Source organism: Dermochelys coriacea, chromosome 1 (genome assembly GCF_009764565.3).
Source record: "Dermochelys coriacea isolate rDerCor1 chromosome 1, rDerCor1.pri.v4, whole genome shotgun sequence".
Classification (NCBI taxonomy): Eukaryota; Metazoa; Chordata; order Testudines; family Dermochelyidae; genus Dermochelys; species Dermochelys coriacea.
The window spans coordinates 278,421,279-278,438,468 of NC_050068.2; the positions used below are offsets into that span (position 1 = coordinate 278,421,279).

General features: G+C 44.1%; 1 long non-coding RNA gene across 1 annotated transcript; it reads right to left on the reverse strand.

The window, feature by feature from the left end:
* Positions 1-8,310: 8,310 nt before the first annotated feature.
* LOC119849793 lies at positions 8,311-12,646 on the reverse strand. Its single transcript, XR_005290592.2, has 4 exons — positions 12,603-12,646; positions 11,723-11,812; positions 11,335-11,467; positions 8,311-9,302 (listed from the first exon to the last, which is right to left on the reverse strand). It is a non-coding gene; the product is annotated as an uncharacterized LOC119849793 (long non-coding RNA).
* Between the last annotated feature and the right edge of the window lie 4,544 nt (positions 12,647-17,190).

Genomic DNA, 17,190 nt, shown 5'->3' on the forward strand with positions numbered 1-17,190 from the left:
CTCTGAAACCTGACACAGTTAGAGGGGCACTTGTACCAACTACAGCATAAAGATCACATTATTTGTGATCATTTGAAAGTTTCAGGGGAGAACTGAAGCAGAGTTATAGGAAAGACCTGGTTAGCTCTAATTAGGTAATTAATCAGCACTTAAACAGTGAAGATGTTGCTAGTATGGAAGATTAGAGAATCTTTCTGTTGCTGGACCTAAGAGACAGGATGGGGCAGATAACCAATTCACCCTAGGGATGAAGACAGGAGAGACTACAATCCCAATGAGAGAATGACAGAGGGCAGGGAAGAGGGGGCAGGAGGGATTGGAGCTGCTTCCTCCCACCATCTCCAGCCGGCTTTGGAGGGGGGCAATGGACATGCTGGCCAGTGCCCCACCCCCCGGGTCCAGGCATGCACCCGAGGAGTGGGGTTGGGGCATGGGGGCTTGTCCCGCCTAGTGCTCCAGTTGGGGAGCGGGATTGGGGCACGGGGGCTTGTGGATGAACAAGCTCCTGCACCCCAACCCTGATCCCTGGCTGGAAAGCCCAGTGGGCAGAGTGGGGCGAGTGCTCAACCCCACTCCCAGCTGGAGTGCCAGGTGGGCGGACGGGGTAAGCCCCTGTGCCCCAACCCCACTCTTCAACTGGAGTGCTGGGCAGGCAGGAGGAGCGGGGTGAGCCTTTAACCTGACTCCCCGGCTGGAGCACCAGACAGGCGGAGTGGGGCAAGCCCCTGCACCTCAACCCCTCTTGCTAGCTGAAGTGCCAGGTGGGCAGAGCAAGACCCCACTCCCCAGCTGGTAAGCCCCCAACCCTTTTCCCTAGCTGGACTGCCAGATGGAGCGGGGTAAGCCCCCATGCCATGACCCTGCTCCCTGGCTGGAGTGCCAGGTGGAGCAGCATAAGTCCCCGCGCCCTGATGCCCCTCCCCAGCTGGAGTGCCGGGCATAGCAGGCTGAGTGGGGCAAGCCCATGACCCCACTCCCCAACTGGAGTGCCAGCTGGGTGGAGCAGGGTGAGCCCTCAACCCCATGCCCCAATTGGAGGGCCGGGCGGGTGGGCAGGCAGAGCGGGGCAATCCCACGCGCCTTCACACTGCTCCCCGGCTGGAGCGCGGGGCGGGCAGGCAGAGTGGGGGAAGTGCTGGGGCCGGAGCAGAGTTGGGGCTGCTGAGGTAGGCCTGGATGCTAAGTGGGTGGGCCATGGACCACCCATGGCTAAACCCCTGCTATAAAGTGACTAATTAGAACGTGAAGTAATGGAGGCAATGATTAATGCAAATTGCTCTGCAGGGAGTATGCAGAGCTATACAGAAGGAAATAGTACCATGACATTACCGAAGCTTAGAGAATTTTGAGATTCTACTATCCAGTGAAGGATGCAACTGAACTGTATCATAATTTTGCCAGAACAGTCCAGAGTCCCAAAGAAACACCTGGAAATTTTCTGGTATGTGCCTTGGATTTGTGACAAAAAGTACTGTTTGCATCACAGCAGGGTGATTCCAGTCTGAAGTTACAATCCACTCTCAATGCAGAATATGTTCCTCCATTCAATCTCCGCTGGTCTACAGAGTGATAATGTTCAAAATGTGATGTCGCCTTATCTTCGAGATACCTCAGTCACAGATGAAGCTTTGTTAGAGAGACTGAACATTGTAACTGGCTGGGAAACAGAAAAACAGCACAAAATAGCAAGAGGGTATGAGAAAAAGCTGCAGAATTTAGTGTCCTGAAACAGGCTTCTGTTGTTGGTGAGCCAGAGACTGATGAGGTAATAGCACCTACAAGAAGAAAATACTTATATGGAATGAACCTGATGAATGAGATTGGAGAACTGAAGACAAGCAGAAATAAAAGAGCTAAAAATGGATGTCGGTCCTATCAGAGAAGTTCTGAGGGCACCCCATCATGATGGAAGAAGACTACTCCAATCCACCCCACAGAGAGCTCCTTAGAGGTGAGGCTGTCCCAAAGGCCAGAAGGAGGACAAAGGTGATATTTACATCACCTTTTTTTTGTGTGGGAGTGAAGCGTACTACCAGTCTAGATGTCATCTAGGAATGGACCAGAAGGAAAACTATACCTAGTCATTCCAAAGGGACCTCAAATGACCCACCAGCCCCAAAGGTCCCACAGAGAGACAGCCTCCCCCCTCCCCCCAAGAAATTGAAAAATCAATGGGACTAGTACAACTAGACATGTTAAAATCTTGAACAGAGAAATGGAAATTCTGAGCACAGTTATAATATTGAAGAGATACTGACAGGATCCTAACAAAGGCAGTCAAGACCAAGGGTCAGAGCAGGGTCAAATCTGAGGCTGGGAGTAGTGTAGGAGCTTGTAGTCAGGTTCCAGGTCACGGTCAATACCAAAGGTCAGAGTCCAGGTCAGGAGGCAAAGTCAAAATCAAGCTGAGGTGAAAGCCCAGAGTTCAGGAGCAGGGATGGTCTTGGAAGCAATAGAAAATCCACACCATTGCCTGGACAATTCCTGGAATACCCCTTTGGTTTATATAGAGTAGGGAGCCAATAGGGAGCCATGAGACTGCTGCCTGTCAGACTCCTTGTGGTGGGACTTGCGATCCCTTCTAACCCTGTGAGTCTATGGGCTGTCTACATCGGATCATGGGTAGTGGACTGCAAGTTAGTTACAAGTGCTACTAGGTGGCAGCATGGAGAAGTCTACTGCCTAGCAACTGTAGCGGGCTGTGTTCTAGGCCCACTGGGCCTTATAGCTAGAAGGTAATTGTTCATTGACCCCAAAGCAGCATGCTTAACTAATGGGGGGAGGGCGGGGAAATGTGTACTTTGAATGGGGCGCATAGGTGTGGAGCTAAAAAATCCATCTTCATCACCTATAACCCATCTCTTAGGAAGCAGTTCTTGAAGCAAAAGCTAAAGGATCAGGGCCACCATGAAGGAAAAGCTACAGGCCCTAAACAGGTTTCTGCTATGCATGAGTGGGTTAAACTGTACCTTGACAAGAATGGTGTCTTTTACCGCAAAACCACTACTCATAATCAGTTGGTAGCACCTGAAAGGTGCCACAGACTAGTCTATGCAGTCATCTCAAAACATGGGTCACCTAGGTGCTGACCAAGTTATTGACTTTACTACAGGCAGTTTCTATTGGCCCTATATAGAGGATATTGAACACTAGTTAACTCAGGTCTATTGGTGTCTGAAATGGAGGAGACTGAACCAACATACCAAAGCCCAGTTACATCCTATCAGTACCACAGAACCATTTGAACTAGTCTCAATTGATTTTCTTCATTTTGAGAAAAGCAGTGGGAGATGTAAGTATATCCTGATTGTTATGGAGCACTTTACCCCGTTTGCACAGGCTTAGCCCACACAGAACGAATCTGGGAAAACTGCAACTTGCATTTTTAATTATTTTGTTTTAAAATTTAAACAAATTCATCATGACCAAGGTGGTGAATGTGAAAACCGGCTGTTCCATAGGCTGCAGCAGTACTGCCAGATTGTAGAGTTGAAAACAACCTCATGTCATCCTGAGGGAAAAGGGCAAACTGAACAGTTTAATAGAACACTACTAGGAATGCTGAAAACTCTCCCTGAAGACCAGAAATCTAATTGGAAAGAGTCTTTAAACAAACTCATATATGCTTATAACTGTACAGGTAATGAAACAACAGGATTTTTCTTCATTTTATCTTTTGTATGGGAAAGCCCCTGGCTTGCCAATCGACTTTATATTTAGTTTAATGGGGAATCAGGAATTAGTGGAGAACTGTGCTTTCTATTTTTTCCACATAATCACCACAGCTGAGAGAAGGTTTTGATTTAGTCACTTAAAACTCCAGGAAATCAGCTGCCAGAAACAAGGGTTACTATGATCTCACAGCACCACTCTCTCCCCCGGATATTGGGTGCCTGTCCAGAATTTGTCAGAGGATGGGGGAGAAGCAAAATTAAAAGACTACTGGGAAAAGTAGATCCACATTGTTACCAGAAAAATAGGGGGTCATCCAGCGTACAAAGTGGTTCAAGAGAATCAGCAGGGAAGAGCAAGGGTATTACTTTGCAATCTCTTAATGCCCTGTGTGACATAAACTGGGACTATATAGATCATTGTTGCAACCAAAGTCCTGTAGTGACACCAAATCTTGTATAAGGGGGGGGGGGTCGAATAAGGTGTCTGAGACAAGGTTATGGTTTGCTGGTTATGATTATGCTGTCTATCATTCTTGTAGTTGAAGTTATGAATATTGGCTCTATTCTGTCTGTATTTCAAACTTGTGCTATGCTTCTGGGGAACACTCCAGACAAGTTGGTGTCAGCTCTGCCTAGCCTGCTTGATAGCCCATTAAGGACCATCAGCTATACAACTGACCCATTGAGAGAAGGAGTACTTGTGGCACCTTAGAGACTAACAAATTTATTTGAGCATAAGCTTTCATGAGCTATAGCTCACTTCATCGGATGCATTAAGAGAAGGCAGACATGCCTTGCGACTCAGCAAGGTATGCAGGGACATGCCTATGGACAGAACTCTGAGGTTTTTCCATGCCATGTGATGGACAGCTTGTCTTTGGAAGAAAAAAAGACAGACCACATGGCAAAAGAATTTTATTAAGATGTTGAAGTAAAAAGAAAATGGTACAGAGTTTAAGCATAGACGTTTCTGGTTATCAGGGAATAAGGTACAGATTATCAAGGGGTGTGAAATTCGGTTTAGGAATGGGTGGTGTAAGGAATACATAATCTACAATCTCCCCGATTGGGGGTAAAAGTTTAACGGGTCAAAGTACAGACATTGAGATATGGGGGTATATTGTTCATATAATGGCTATGTTCAGGTGTGGAGTATAATGAGTGGATACGATGATGAGGATGGATTCACCCGCATTTGGTGAGATTTAATGTTCAGTGAGTTTATGGTTCCAGTTCATATGGTCCAATGGAAAAAGTCTCTCGGTCCCTTTCTCATAGTTGATGCATGATGTTGTTCTGGCTCTCACCTTCTGGTACTGTCGGTGGCCGTGAGGTGTTCGATGTAGATGTCCCTGGACCATCGGATGGTGTCCGAGACCGTGAGGCGCCACATGAGCCGTGCGTAGTGTCAACCAATGCCACAGGTTCGCAGCACACACTTGTTGCAGGGGTCCCAAGCGCCCAGGGCTCCGATGATCAGGGCAACCATCTGCACCTCATAGCCCTTTGCTCTCAGGGTGTTGGCCAGGGGGGTGTATTTTTCCAGCTTACGAGCTCGGGCTTTGCAGAAGGCCGGGGTCCTGTTCCCAAAAGAGACCATGACGTTGACGAGGACGGTCTTTTTCTGGGCCTCGTCGGTGACTACCACGTCTATAAAAAGCTGCTGCAGCTCCTCCATCTTGTCTTCAATCCTCCTTCATACCTCTGGAGGAACTTTGCGACACTGAAGCTTTGAATAGAGAACTGATGACCCATCCCAGCTGTGGATGTACTCAGAGACTTGATTTGAATCTGCAGTTTATTCTATCACTGCTGCAAGCCTGAACCAAGAACTTTGCCATTACTGTATGTAATTGATTCCATTTAACCAATTCTAGCTCTCATCTATATCTTTTTCCTTTTATGAATAAACCTTTAGATTCTTAAGGATTGACAGCAGCGTGATTTGTGGGTAAGATCTGATTTGTATAGTGACCTGGGTCTGGGGCTTGGTCCTTTGGGATTGAGAGAACTTTTTCTCTTTTACTGGGGTATTGGTTTTCATAACCATTTGTCCCCATAATGAGTGGCACTGGTGGTGATACTGGGAAACTGGAGTGTCTAAGGGAATTGTTTGTGTGACTTGTGATTAGCCAGTGGGGTAAAACCAAAGTCTTCTCTAACTGGCTGCTTTGGTTTGCCTTGGTGTGCATAAAAACCTCAGCCTTGGGCTGCAACTGCCCTGCTTTAAGCAATTTGTCCTGAATTGGCACTTTCAGTTGGGTCCCACCAGAACCAGCATCGTTACATCCTGTGATTACTTTCCTACTGATAGTCCAACAATAAGAAACTCAAGTGAAAATAGTGACACATGTTCTCCAATTTTCCAGGAACAAGACTCCTCTGACAATTCAGATGATGACATACAGATTCAATTCCTTAATCCTCAAGGTCAGAATAAAACTGTGCCTGTTAACATGGGTGAACCACAGCTGGAGGGCAGCCAACCTAATAACCAGCTCACTAAATCCAAATGCTAATGCTTATTGACTCACTATTACAAATGGCTCCCGGACTGCTGGCGAGTCTAAAGAGATGCTGATGTGTCACATGGAGATGGGTCAAAGGAATCAGTGCTAGTACTGGAACTGGCAAACACTAACAGCCATCAGCCCACCAGTATGAGAAAAGAATGGAAGTTCACAAATGATTATCTTGGGACCCCAAGTTACCAGCATAGGAACCTAGAGAGCATTTTGGTTAGTCCTTCTGAGGCTGTGTCTCCAGTGACCAGTTATTACAATATTTAGTGCCAATGAATTTAGGTCCAATGGTATATACACTAGAATTAATTGCTTAAGAGATCTTGTCATAGTTAAGTGGTTAATTTGAAATATAGGTGCATCTCAGTCATTACACAATAAGTTTGTGGTGCAAAAATCAAGCCAAAGACACCAAAAGTCTTGGTCCTGCGTAGGACAAAATTTATTAATGTTGAACCAAATAAAAGCATTACAACCAAACAAGACTTACCTGTGCGGCTGGAAATGTTGGAACAATATGTAATGCTGCCAGGGAGGCATGTAAAGCATACCCCAAAGGGAATGCAAAGTGGTTAAATATTTGGACATTTCCCCCCCACACACTTTGTTATCCAGAGGTGGTAATTTTTAGACACTCCCTGTCCTTGCTGGCTGGGGTTGCTGTGGTATGATGGTGGTAGATAATTTGTTTTGGACTCTGTTTTTTGTGCAGACCCCTGAGTCTCTACCCTCTGTTATAAAGGTGTTATCAGCGGTGAGCTGGAGCCGGTTCGCACCGGTTTGCTAGAATCAGTTGTTAAATTTAAAAGCCCTTTTAGAACCGGTTGTTCCGCGAGGGACAACCGGTTCTAAAAGGGCTTCTAAATTTAACTGGCCAAAAGTGGTGCCTTAGGTGCCCACTCCACAGGTGCTCCAGCCCTAGAGCATCCAAGGGGAAAATTTGGTGGGTGCAGAGCACCCACCAGAAGCTCCCCCGCCCCACCCTTGGCTCCAGCTCACCTCCTCTCTGCCTCCTCCCCTGAACGCGCTGCCCTGCTCTGCTTCTCTGCCCCGTCCCCGGCTTCCCGCGAATCAGCTGTTCGGGCAGGAAGCCGGGGCAAGCTGAGAAGCAAGCGGCGGCTTCCTGCTCAGGCCCAGGGAGGCAGAGTGGAGGTGAGCTTGGGCGGGGGGGGGGGCCCTGAGGAGGGCTGCCCACGCCGCAGCAGATAACCTGGGGGGGGGGGCACGTGCAGGGGAACCGCTCCACACCCCAGCTCGCCTCCGCCTCCCTCAGCCTGAGCGGGAAGCCGCCGCCTGCTTCTCAGTCCTCCCTGGCTTCCCGCTGAACAGCTGATTTGCGGGAAGCGAGTGCGGGGCGTGGAGAAAGAGCAGGGCAGCGCGTTCAGGGGAGGAGGTGGAGAGGATGTGAGCTGGGGCCGGGCGGGGAGCTGACAGTGGGTGTTCTGCACCCACCAAATTTTCCCCATGGCTGCTCCTGCCCAGGAGCACCCAAGGAGTCGGTGCCTAAGGTGCCACTTTTGATGTGATCAGTGTGGGGAGCGGCCGCTCTCCCTGCTCCCCTCCAGCTATGCTCCCCTGCCCCTACGAGCCAGAGGAGCCTGCTGGGAGCTGCCCCAGGTAAGCACCACTGGGAGTCCCCACCTTGCCCCCCCCCCCAGCAGGTGCCTCTGGCTCTTAGGGGTGAGGTGGGCACCCTCTACGGTGGCCCATGAGACCCTCCTGCCCCGTTCTGGGGACCGTTAGGGACAGGGGAGGGGGGTGGATGGGGCAGGAGTCCCAGGGGGGCGGGGTGGGCAATGACCCCCTCGTGGGGTGAGGAGGGAACCCATTGTTAAGATTTTGGCAGCTCATCACTGGGTGTTATGTATATTTGTTCTGACTGAGATAATAAAAGGATCCTGTGTTTTCAAAGGACAGAATGCATTTTGAAGTATGTTACATTTCCCCCCTCTTTGACAGCACAATGAAACAGGACTGGTCATTAAAGCAACAACATATTTAGCTCTCCCTAAACTAGCAAGCTTGGCAAACATTAAGAAAAAAATGTTTTCCAAAACCCTCACAACTCGAGTTAATTTGTTGGAAAATGTGTTCTATAAAACAAATAGCTCCTTATCAAAAATAATTTTAAAGAGAAATGATTCAAACAATTTCCCAAGCTTACTCCAATGGGTGAATAAGTGGAAAAATTACTTATTGTACAAAAGGCTTCACTTTAAGTACCTCCCCAGGTGAAGTAATATTCTGGTTATAGGACAAGTGTGCTGTGTATAGTTTTCCTGCCACAGAAAATGCAACATTGAAAGGCATTCTTTTTTCCCCTATTGTGTCAGAAGAGATTAAAATTCCAGGAGCACAAGCATTCTGAACTCTCAAAATTTCAGGCATAGATTTGGGTTCTGGGCTGAATCTATTTCCACTGTTGACAAGAGATTCTTCCTTCTGAGCAGTCAACCTTGACATGGGAGTCAAATGATGTTTTAACAGATGGTTTCTTTTAACTGAATTTTTTTGAGGAAAGGTACACTGATTAATTGAACTATTCCTCTTTTCCCTCCCTATTTGTACAATTTATTTTAGGATCCTACATTTGGCAAAACTCTTGGGAATAATGGAAACAAGTATAAAAATCAATTTTCTGAAAAGAACTGCTACTGTACTTCAACAGTGGAACATTACCTGTAGTGTTGGACATCATATAGCATGGCACTCTGGATAGACTTGGTGTCCTTCTGGCAATATTTTATATCAAATTCTGCACTGATGGGTAGCCACTCCATTGCAGGTATGAAGGCTTTCCTGGCTGCAGAGCTGATGTGGTTCTGCCACACAAGTGGCCTGTTCAGAGAGCATGCACCCTCTCTGCACAAGTACAGCCTTACCCACAAGCTATTTGCATCATGAAAGGAGTCAAAGTGTAGTAAAGAGGTGGAGTTGTGGAAAAGACCACAGATTGAGCAGAAGAGCTAGGATCAGTTAAATCCAGATGAACTCTACTGACATCATGGGGTCACACTGCTGCGATAGATTAGAATGTGGTTCTCAGTTGTTACTCAGTTCCCATTAAGGCAAAACTTCTAAGAAGTCCAGGCTCTTAAATCTGGATCTGCAGTGTGACAAAATAGTGTTCTATATTAGACAAGTGAATGGATTTATTTTTCACTTCAATTTGCTTAAGTCTTTTTATATTATCTTTTAACAAAGAAAGTAAATTAGATGGAATTTCTAGTGTGTGCAAGTGGACCCTAGACATCATCCCAGCATATGTATGGTCCATCTCTGTTCACTATACTCAACTGAGTAAACCCAAAAAGAAAAGGAGTACTTGTGGCACCTTAGAGACTAACAAATTTATTAGAGCATAAGCTTTCGTGAGCTACAGCTCACTTCATCGGATGCATTTGGTGGAAAAAACAGAGGAGAGATTTATACACACACACACACACACACACACACACACACACACACACACAGAGAACATGAAACAATGGGTTTATCATACACACTGTAAGGAGAGTGATCACTTAAGATAAGCCATCACCAACAGCGGGGGGGAGGGGGGGGGGGAGGAGGAAAACCTTTCACGGTGACAAGCAGGTAGGCTAATTCCAGCAGTTAACAAGAATATCAGAGGAACAGTGGGGGGTGGGGTGGGAGGGAGAAATACCATGGGGAAATAGTTTTACTTTGTGTAATGACTCATCCATTCCCAGTCTCTATTCAAGCCTAAGTTAATTGTATCCAGTTTGCAAATTAATTCCAATTCAGCAGTCTCTCGTTGGAGTCTGTTTTGAAGCTTTTTTGTTGAAGTATAGCCACTCTTAGGTCTGTGATCGAGTGACCAGAGAGATTGAAGTGTTCTCCAACTGGTTTTTGAATGTTATAATTCTTGACGTCTGATTTGTGTCCATTCATTCTTTTACGTAGAGACTGTCCAGTTTGGCCAATGTACATGGCAGAGGGGCATTGCTGGCACATGATGGCATATATCACATTGGTAGATGCGCAGGTGAACGAGCCTCTGATAGTGTGGCTGATGTGATTAGGCCCTATGATGGTATCCCCTGAATAGATATGTGGACAGAGTTGGCAACGGGCTTTGTTGCAAGGATAGGTTCCTGGGTTAGTGGTTCTGTTGTGTGGTGTGTGGTTGCTGGTGAGTATTTGCTTCAGATTGGGGGGCTGTCTGTAAGCAAGGACTGGTCTGTCTCCCAAGATCTGAGAGAGCGATGGCTCGTCCTTCAGGATAGGTTGTAGATCCTTGATGATGCGTTGGAGGGGTTTTAGTTGGGGGCTGAAGGTGATGGCTAGTGGCGTTCTGTTGTTTTCTTTGTTGGGCCTGTCCTGTAGTAGGTGACTTCTGGGTACTCTTCTGGCTCTGTCAATCTGTTTCTTCACTTCAGCAGGTGGGTACTGTAGTTGTAGGAATGCATGATAGAGATCTTGTAGGTGTTTGTCTCTGTCTGAGGGGTTGGAGCAAATTAACTGCTGGAATTAGCCTACCTGCTTGTCACCATGAAAGCTTTTCCTCCTTCCCCCCCCTGCTGTTGGTGATGGCTTATCTTAAGTGATCACTCTCCTTACAGTGTGTATGATAAACCCATTGTTTCATGTTCTCTGTGTGTGTGTATATAAATCTCTACTCTGTTTTTTCCACCAAATGCATCCGATGAAGTGAGCTGTAGCTCACGAAAGCTTATGCTCTAATAAATTTTTTAGTCTCTAAGGTGCCACAAGTACTCCTTTTCTTTTTGCGAATACAGACTAACACGGCTGCTACTCTGAAACCTGAGTAAACCCAGTGACATGACCAAAGAAGACACATAAAAGCCTGTCTCAAACAGTAGGAGTCAGTTTCTTTGCTAACCCCCTTCAGCCAGAAGTCAGCCCCCAAAGCTCTCCCTCTCTAGGCTTTTTCTCAGGGGCACATTCACAATGCTTGTTCTGATTGTCTCCTTGGTTCTCTGCCACTTCTTTGTCTTCTCTCTGTGTCTGTCTGTCTCTCTTTCTCCCCCCCCCCCCAAGTGCTGCAATCAAATCAACTCATGGTTCCATTTGTCATCAGACTCCCAGGAAACCACTGGGACTGCCCACGCTTGTGTGAGGTTTGTGCAGAGGTTTTCAATTGTTTCACTTACCACATTTAATTGTGCCTTCATTTGTCTAAGTGGAAGTGGGTCACCACACCCAACAGCCTCAAGGAGGTAGTGTTACTGCTCAACTCCTGGTATATGTCAGATTTACCTGTATGTTCAGAATTCTTCGTGGTGCCTAGGTATAACACAGGCTGTTAATTGTGACTGGGGCAAACTTAATTGTAGTGCTGCTTCTGTTTCAATTGTCATTTCCTTAAAATTTCAACAGGGGCTTTTATTTTTTTTCAATTTTGTAAAAGGAAAATGAATGTTATATTTTTAGAAATAATATAGTTTATTTTAATAATGAAACAGGCTTTAAAAATAGTGCTAACTAGAAGATAAAGTCATTTAAATTACAAAGAAACAATCCCCCCCATCATATCCTTACCTAATGTAAACGCCACATTATAGAAATCCAGTCAGACACAGGCTTAGTCTGCCTTACACGTCATGATACATTTCAGACTTTATATATAAACTGTAATAACAAGCAAAATGTAATCTGAAGAGATCTAATCAAGCCACCACAATCCTTTCAAACACAAGAACAAAATAATCCTGCAGCAGGCAGCATGAAGTTTTCTACATGAGGGTTTATTAAATTGAAGGGGACAAGAATGTTTGCTAAAAGAGAGCCCAGTCTATATTCCTGCAATGAATAGCTAAGAACTCTGGCTCCTTGTAGATTATAACTGGCAGCTGTGAGGTGTAAAATGTTACAATTTTCTGTATGGGATTTGCATCTTTTTAATCTTTACTATGTGACTACTTTTGTTTCTCTTTTCTGGCTTTGAAACTATAGAATGTTAGGGAAATACAGTATGTGTGTACACACACACACACACACACATTGTGACAAAGTTCCAAGCTTCTAACTATGGGTCCCACGCTCCCTGACAGATCCAGGGGCCTCAGAAACTCACAAGGCCCCAGTGAGTTGCACAGTTTAGTGGCCAGAGTTACAGCCTATTGAGTTACTTTCGTCACAGGCCAGTATGGGAGATTGAAAAAGGAAATATCCCCCCGTCTTTGTTGCTCCATAGACACAGTTCACCCTCCTGAATGGACTGAGTCTTGCTTCCCCTCTCAAGGGGATCTCTGTAGAGCATGGCAGTGGGGGAGACAACCCGGGCCGCCCTCTACTCTGGGTTCCAGCCCAGGGACCCTAATGGTAGCAGCTGTTGGTGTTTTTCCCTCCATTGCTAAATACTGCTTTGATTCCCTGAGCCGCTTCCCCCATGGTCCCCTCTTCTTAGCTTCACCCTTACCTCAGGATACAGCAATGTATCATCATCATCCTCCTCCTTTCACCTACGCTTTTTTTCAAGGGAACTGGAAAGGAGAGCTTTTAAGCAGTCTGAGTGAGACCTTGATTGGTTCCACCTGTCTCCTTTAGCCTAATCACCTTAATTGGTTAATTGGCATCAGGTGTCTTGATTGGCCTGGAGTAGTCTTTGTTTGGCTATCCAGGGAACAGGGACCTGCTCATCCTGAGGCTGATATACCTCCTGGATCCCAATAGGACCACTCTCTTATATCCTTCTGGTCTGACTCCGTCACAGTATATATATATTTATCTGAGTGAACACATAGAATATATTAATATTGACTGGTTTGAGGGTACGAGGTGCATTCCTGGAAAATTTTAAATAATTATCAGAATTGTCATCATGCTGAAGAATGATTGCATCGTTTCAGAAGGGAATTACCTTTCTTCTCCCTTTATGGAAAAGCCATACTGATGTTAATAAAGAAAGATCTTTTTTTAATAGCATTGATACATTTCTCTATTAAAATCTAGAGGTTGATGTAAAAATTCTATAGAAATTATTTCTATGGAAATTATTCCAATAATTTTTGTTAAAGAGTAATTTTGATAGAAACCCATTTAATTTCAGTAGTATCCCATTAAATTCAAAAGGACTCATTTTTAGAAGGCAGTATTTTACAACTGCTGGGCCAAATCATCACCTCTTCTGATAAAGCCTGTGAGAGAGGGATCTAGTGAAAGAAATCTCTGTGGTCCTTGGCAACATGGCTCTGTTGTAGCTGTGCTACCTGGGATTCCCTCTGGTTGACCCTAAGACCTCCAAGGGGGTTCAGAATTAAAAACTCATATGGCCCCAGGCTGCCCTCAGAACCTTCTGAGAATCTCTATAGGAATGAATGGGTGATAATGTGTGCTCCCCAAACCCCAGCCCACCACTCCTGCTCTCCTCTCACCCGTCCATCTCCACCCCTTCTCCCAGCTAGGACCCACACCACCACCTCCTCCTAAGACCCAACCAAGAAAGGTGGGTACAGACCTTTCATTTTGGGAGGAAGGAAGTATGTGTCTGGATGGTCCCCTTGTGCATGATCTAGGGGCTCTTCTGCACATGCTCCTAGCTTTAATTCTGGAGAGAAGAATCCCACCAGCTGTTTACTATAAATATTAAATGTTTATTAATAGATTCTACACTGGTACCAGCTTTACTTTCACTGAAGGGAACACTCCAGTAGAATGAAGAATGAGGTTTTTGTAATAGCAAAATAGAAGCGTTTAGGGAGGTATAGATCTGAGTGGTTGAAAGTGAACTATTCTCATCTTTGCACCCTCTTTGCTCTCTAATACAATACAAATATAAAACAGTCACTATTTATATTTTTTTAAAAATCACACATCCAAATGATGTTTAAAAATCTGTAAGGGTCTGTCTCAAATTAATAGCATCCACAAAATTCAGAATTAAGGCTGAAATGTAGCCCTTCAGTCACCTCCTTAAGTCTTTCAGAGTAGCAGCCGTGTTAGTCTGTATTCGCAAAAAGAAAAGGAGTACTTGTGGCACCTTAGAGACTAACAAATTTATTAGAGCATAAGCTTTCGCGAGCTACAGCTCACTTCATCGAATGCATCCGATGAAGTGAGCTGTAGCTCGCGAAAGCTTATGCTCTAATAAATTTGTTAGTCTCTAAGGTGCCACAAGTACTCCTTTTCTTTCTCCTTAAGTCTTGTTATCGATGCTCAAAGGACCATTCCCTGTTCTCAGGGGCCCTGGTTGCTGCATGAAGGCTGTATCAGTGTCTAAGCACAACATAATCTAAGGACAGAGTTCAAGCCTTAACTGTAAATCTCCTCATTTTTATTAGTTGAAGCCACACCTTGACTAACTGTTGAGTCTGATTTTTCTTGTTCTTATTTTAAGCTTGATTTAAAAAATAAAGACTCCTTAATCCAGGTGAATGGTAGCAGAGATCACATGTAAAATGCTTTTTACTTACACAGGCTTTAGAATACTACTTAGACAATGCAATGTCTTCACAAGCATTACTGTCATCATTTAAATAAGATTGTGATCATTTAACAAACAATCCTTTTTTTTTCAACAGACCATAATGAAAGGAATATATTGCACATTATAACTAGTAACTGACATAATTTCAGAAACAGGCATTTTGTGTATTACATATAAGACAGAGAGAATTAGAAAAGCATTTGCAATGGCTTAACCTTTACAAATTATTGTGTACTCTTATTGTTTAAAAAATGGCCACAATTATTTTATCTATTTTTAGGGTGGGGCGATGAAGGGGGGGATTCCTTCCTATCCTGAGACTTAGTCAGACTTAGTCTCAGACTTAGTCAGATCTATGGAGTATAACCTTGAAAAGAATGGTTTATAATGGAAACAATGACACTGCCTTAATGACAGTAGAATAAGAATGATTTTCTACAGATGCATATCCATACAGAGAGTAGGGTGAAATCCTGGCCTCATTGAAGTCAATGGTAAAGTTTCCATTGACTTCAGTGGGTCCAGGATTTCGCCCTATAGGTTTAAATAGTTAATTTATATGTTTATTGCATTATTTAGGATATCACATAGTATCTTAAACCATATTGTATGATAGAAGGCATGCACTAGTGCAATTAACCAGTGGCTTTGCACCATATTGTAGGTCTTAAGCTCACTGCTATGCCTGGTCCACATTATTTTATTTGACAGAACAGCTACAAAATTTTTACCATGTCTGAATGCAGCTTAGTGGTTAGCAGAGGACAGGACAAGCCATGAGGTTTAATCACTGTCAGCCGACATCATGGCTTACTCTGATAGTCACTGACTGTTATGCTGTGTTCAGTGCCATGTCAGTTCACACTATTGTTCATAACCATGTTCAGATACAGTAATATTCCATAGTGGAGACCAGGCTTTATTGTATATCTAAAAATTAGGAGTTCAATTTCCATTAAGGGACTATGTGGCTTTTGGGGTGTTGATCATCCATGATACACTAAGATTGTTTCTTTCAGTGGTAATTGAATAATACAGGGATTAGTAAAGGGTACTGAAACAAGCAGAGAGAGTCTGTATATAGTTTAAGAAATGCTCCTTTTAAATTAATATCAAACATCTTGAACTGATTAGTTCATCAGGATTATTTGTATCTGTATTCTTGTCTCTGAAGCACCACATTAATATGTGCTATTTATATGCTTCTACCCAAATATAGCCATTTACTACCAGCAACTTATGATGTTTTGGTTTGGTTTAAATCTGTTTTATCTGAACCGTTATCCAGTCAGTCTCCGAGCTGTATCATTTTGCAAGTTGATGGAACATGGGCGATAGTGACCTCTACTGCTTGTTTCATGCTATAGGAAATAACAGTTTCAACAAAGCAAAGCATTGCAATTACTCCATATATTATGCAGTTTATGGTGGAGTTATGAACAAAAGAGTACTGTTTTAGAAGTGGTAGCTAGTACTAGTTAGAGACAGTCTCTTAACCAGCTGTTTACACACACAATAATACCCTGACTTCAAGAAATAATACTGTGTATCAAAGAGTGTGTGTCTCGTTTCAAAGATTTATAATGACACTATATAATTTCAGCTAAAATTCTGTCTCCATTGTAACCCCAAATGTTTGGCTGCTTCAGATGTTTATGTAGACAAAACTTGGTATATGCTGTAGAACTACAGTATCTACAATTTTATTTCTTTAGCAAAAATATTAAATCTATTTACTATCACTTTTAATTCTAAATTCCATAAGCTTCAAATGTTCAAATGTAGGTTGGAAAGTGTGTGTGTGGGGGGGGGGGGTTGTGTGTGTATGTGTGAGAAGGAGACAGAGTGTTTGTGTGTACCTTTAAACAAATCTGACCAAAACATTTTAAATAAAGAAATATCAAAATGTGGTAAAATGTTAATCCACAAATCATCTATGAAAGCCCAAAGAAAATAACTTCCCAATTTTGAGATAAGACAAAACAATAGGCAATACAAATCTGGGAAGTGATACTGTAATGCTCAGAAAGGTAAATAGTGTCTCTCCAAATCTATGGGCCAGAATCCCAGATACATAGCTGCAATTTTAACCCTTTTGTGCCTGCAGGGACAGGGGTAGCAGAGAGCAGAAATTTATCCTGATCAAGACAGGCACTAGTATCACTGCCACTCTCCCTGGACACACGGCTGCTTTAAATTCCAGTCAAAGATAGAAGGTGCATCAGCAGAGCAATCTGGAATAGGTGCTAGTTCTGCACTTTTCCCAGCAGGTTCAGCCAGCTTGGCACTATGCCATCTGTCTCTGGGTCCCCTCATGGAGCAAGGATCAGAGCGTGGAGTATGCCAGTGTGTGCAAAAGGAACGACTAGAACTGGCCAACATTTTTCAAATGAAAATATTTTTGTCAACCAAAAAATGTTTTTGGAAATTTTGTGAAAAATTTTCTGTTATTTTTTTAAAATTTCCACTAATGAAAACTCAGTTTCTCCCCCCAACTCCCGGCTTTCAGTGGCAAAAGAGGCAAATGGGGAAGAAAGAGGGAAAGGGGAAATGCAAGTATTTTCTAAACCAAACATTTTCA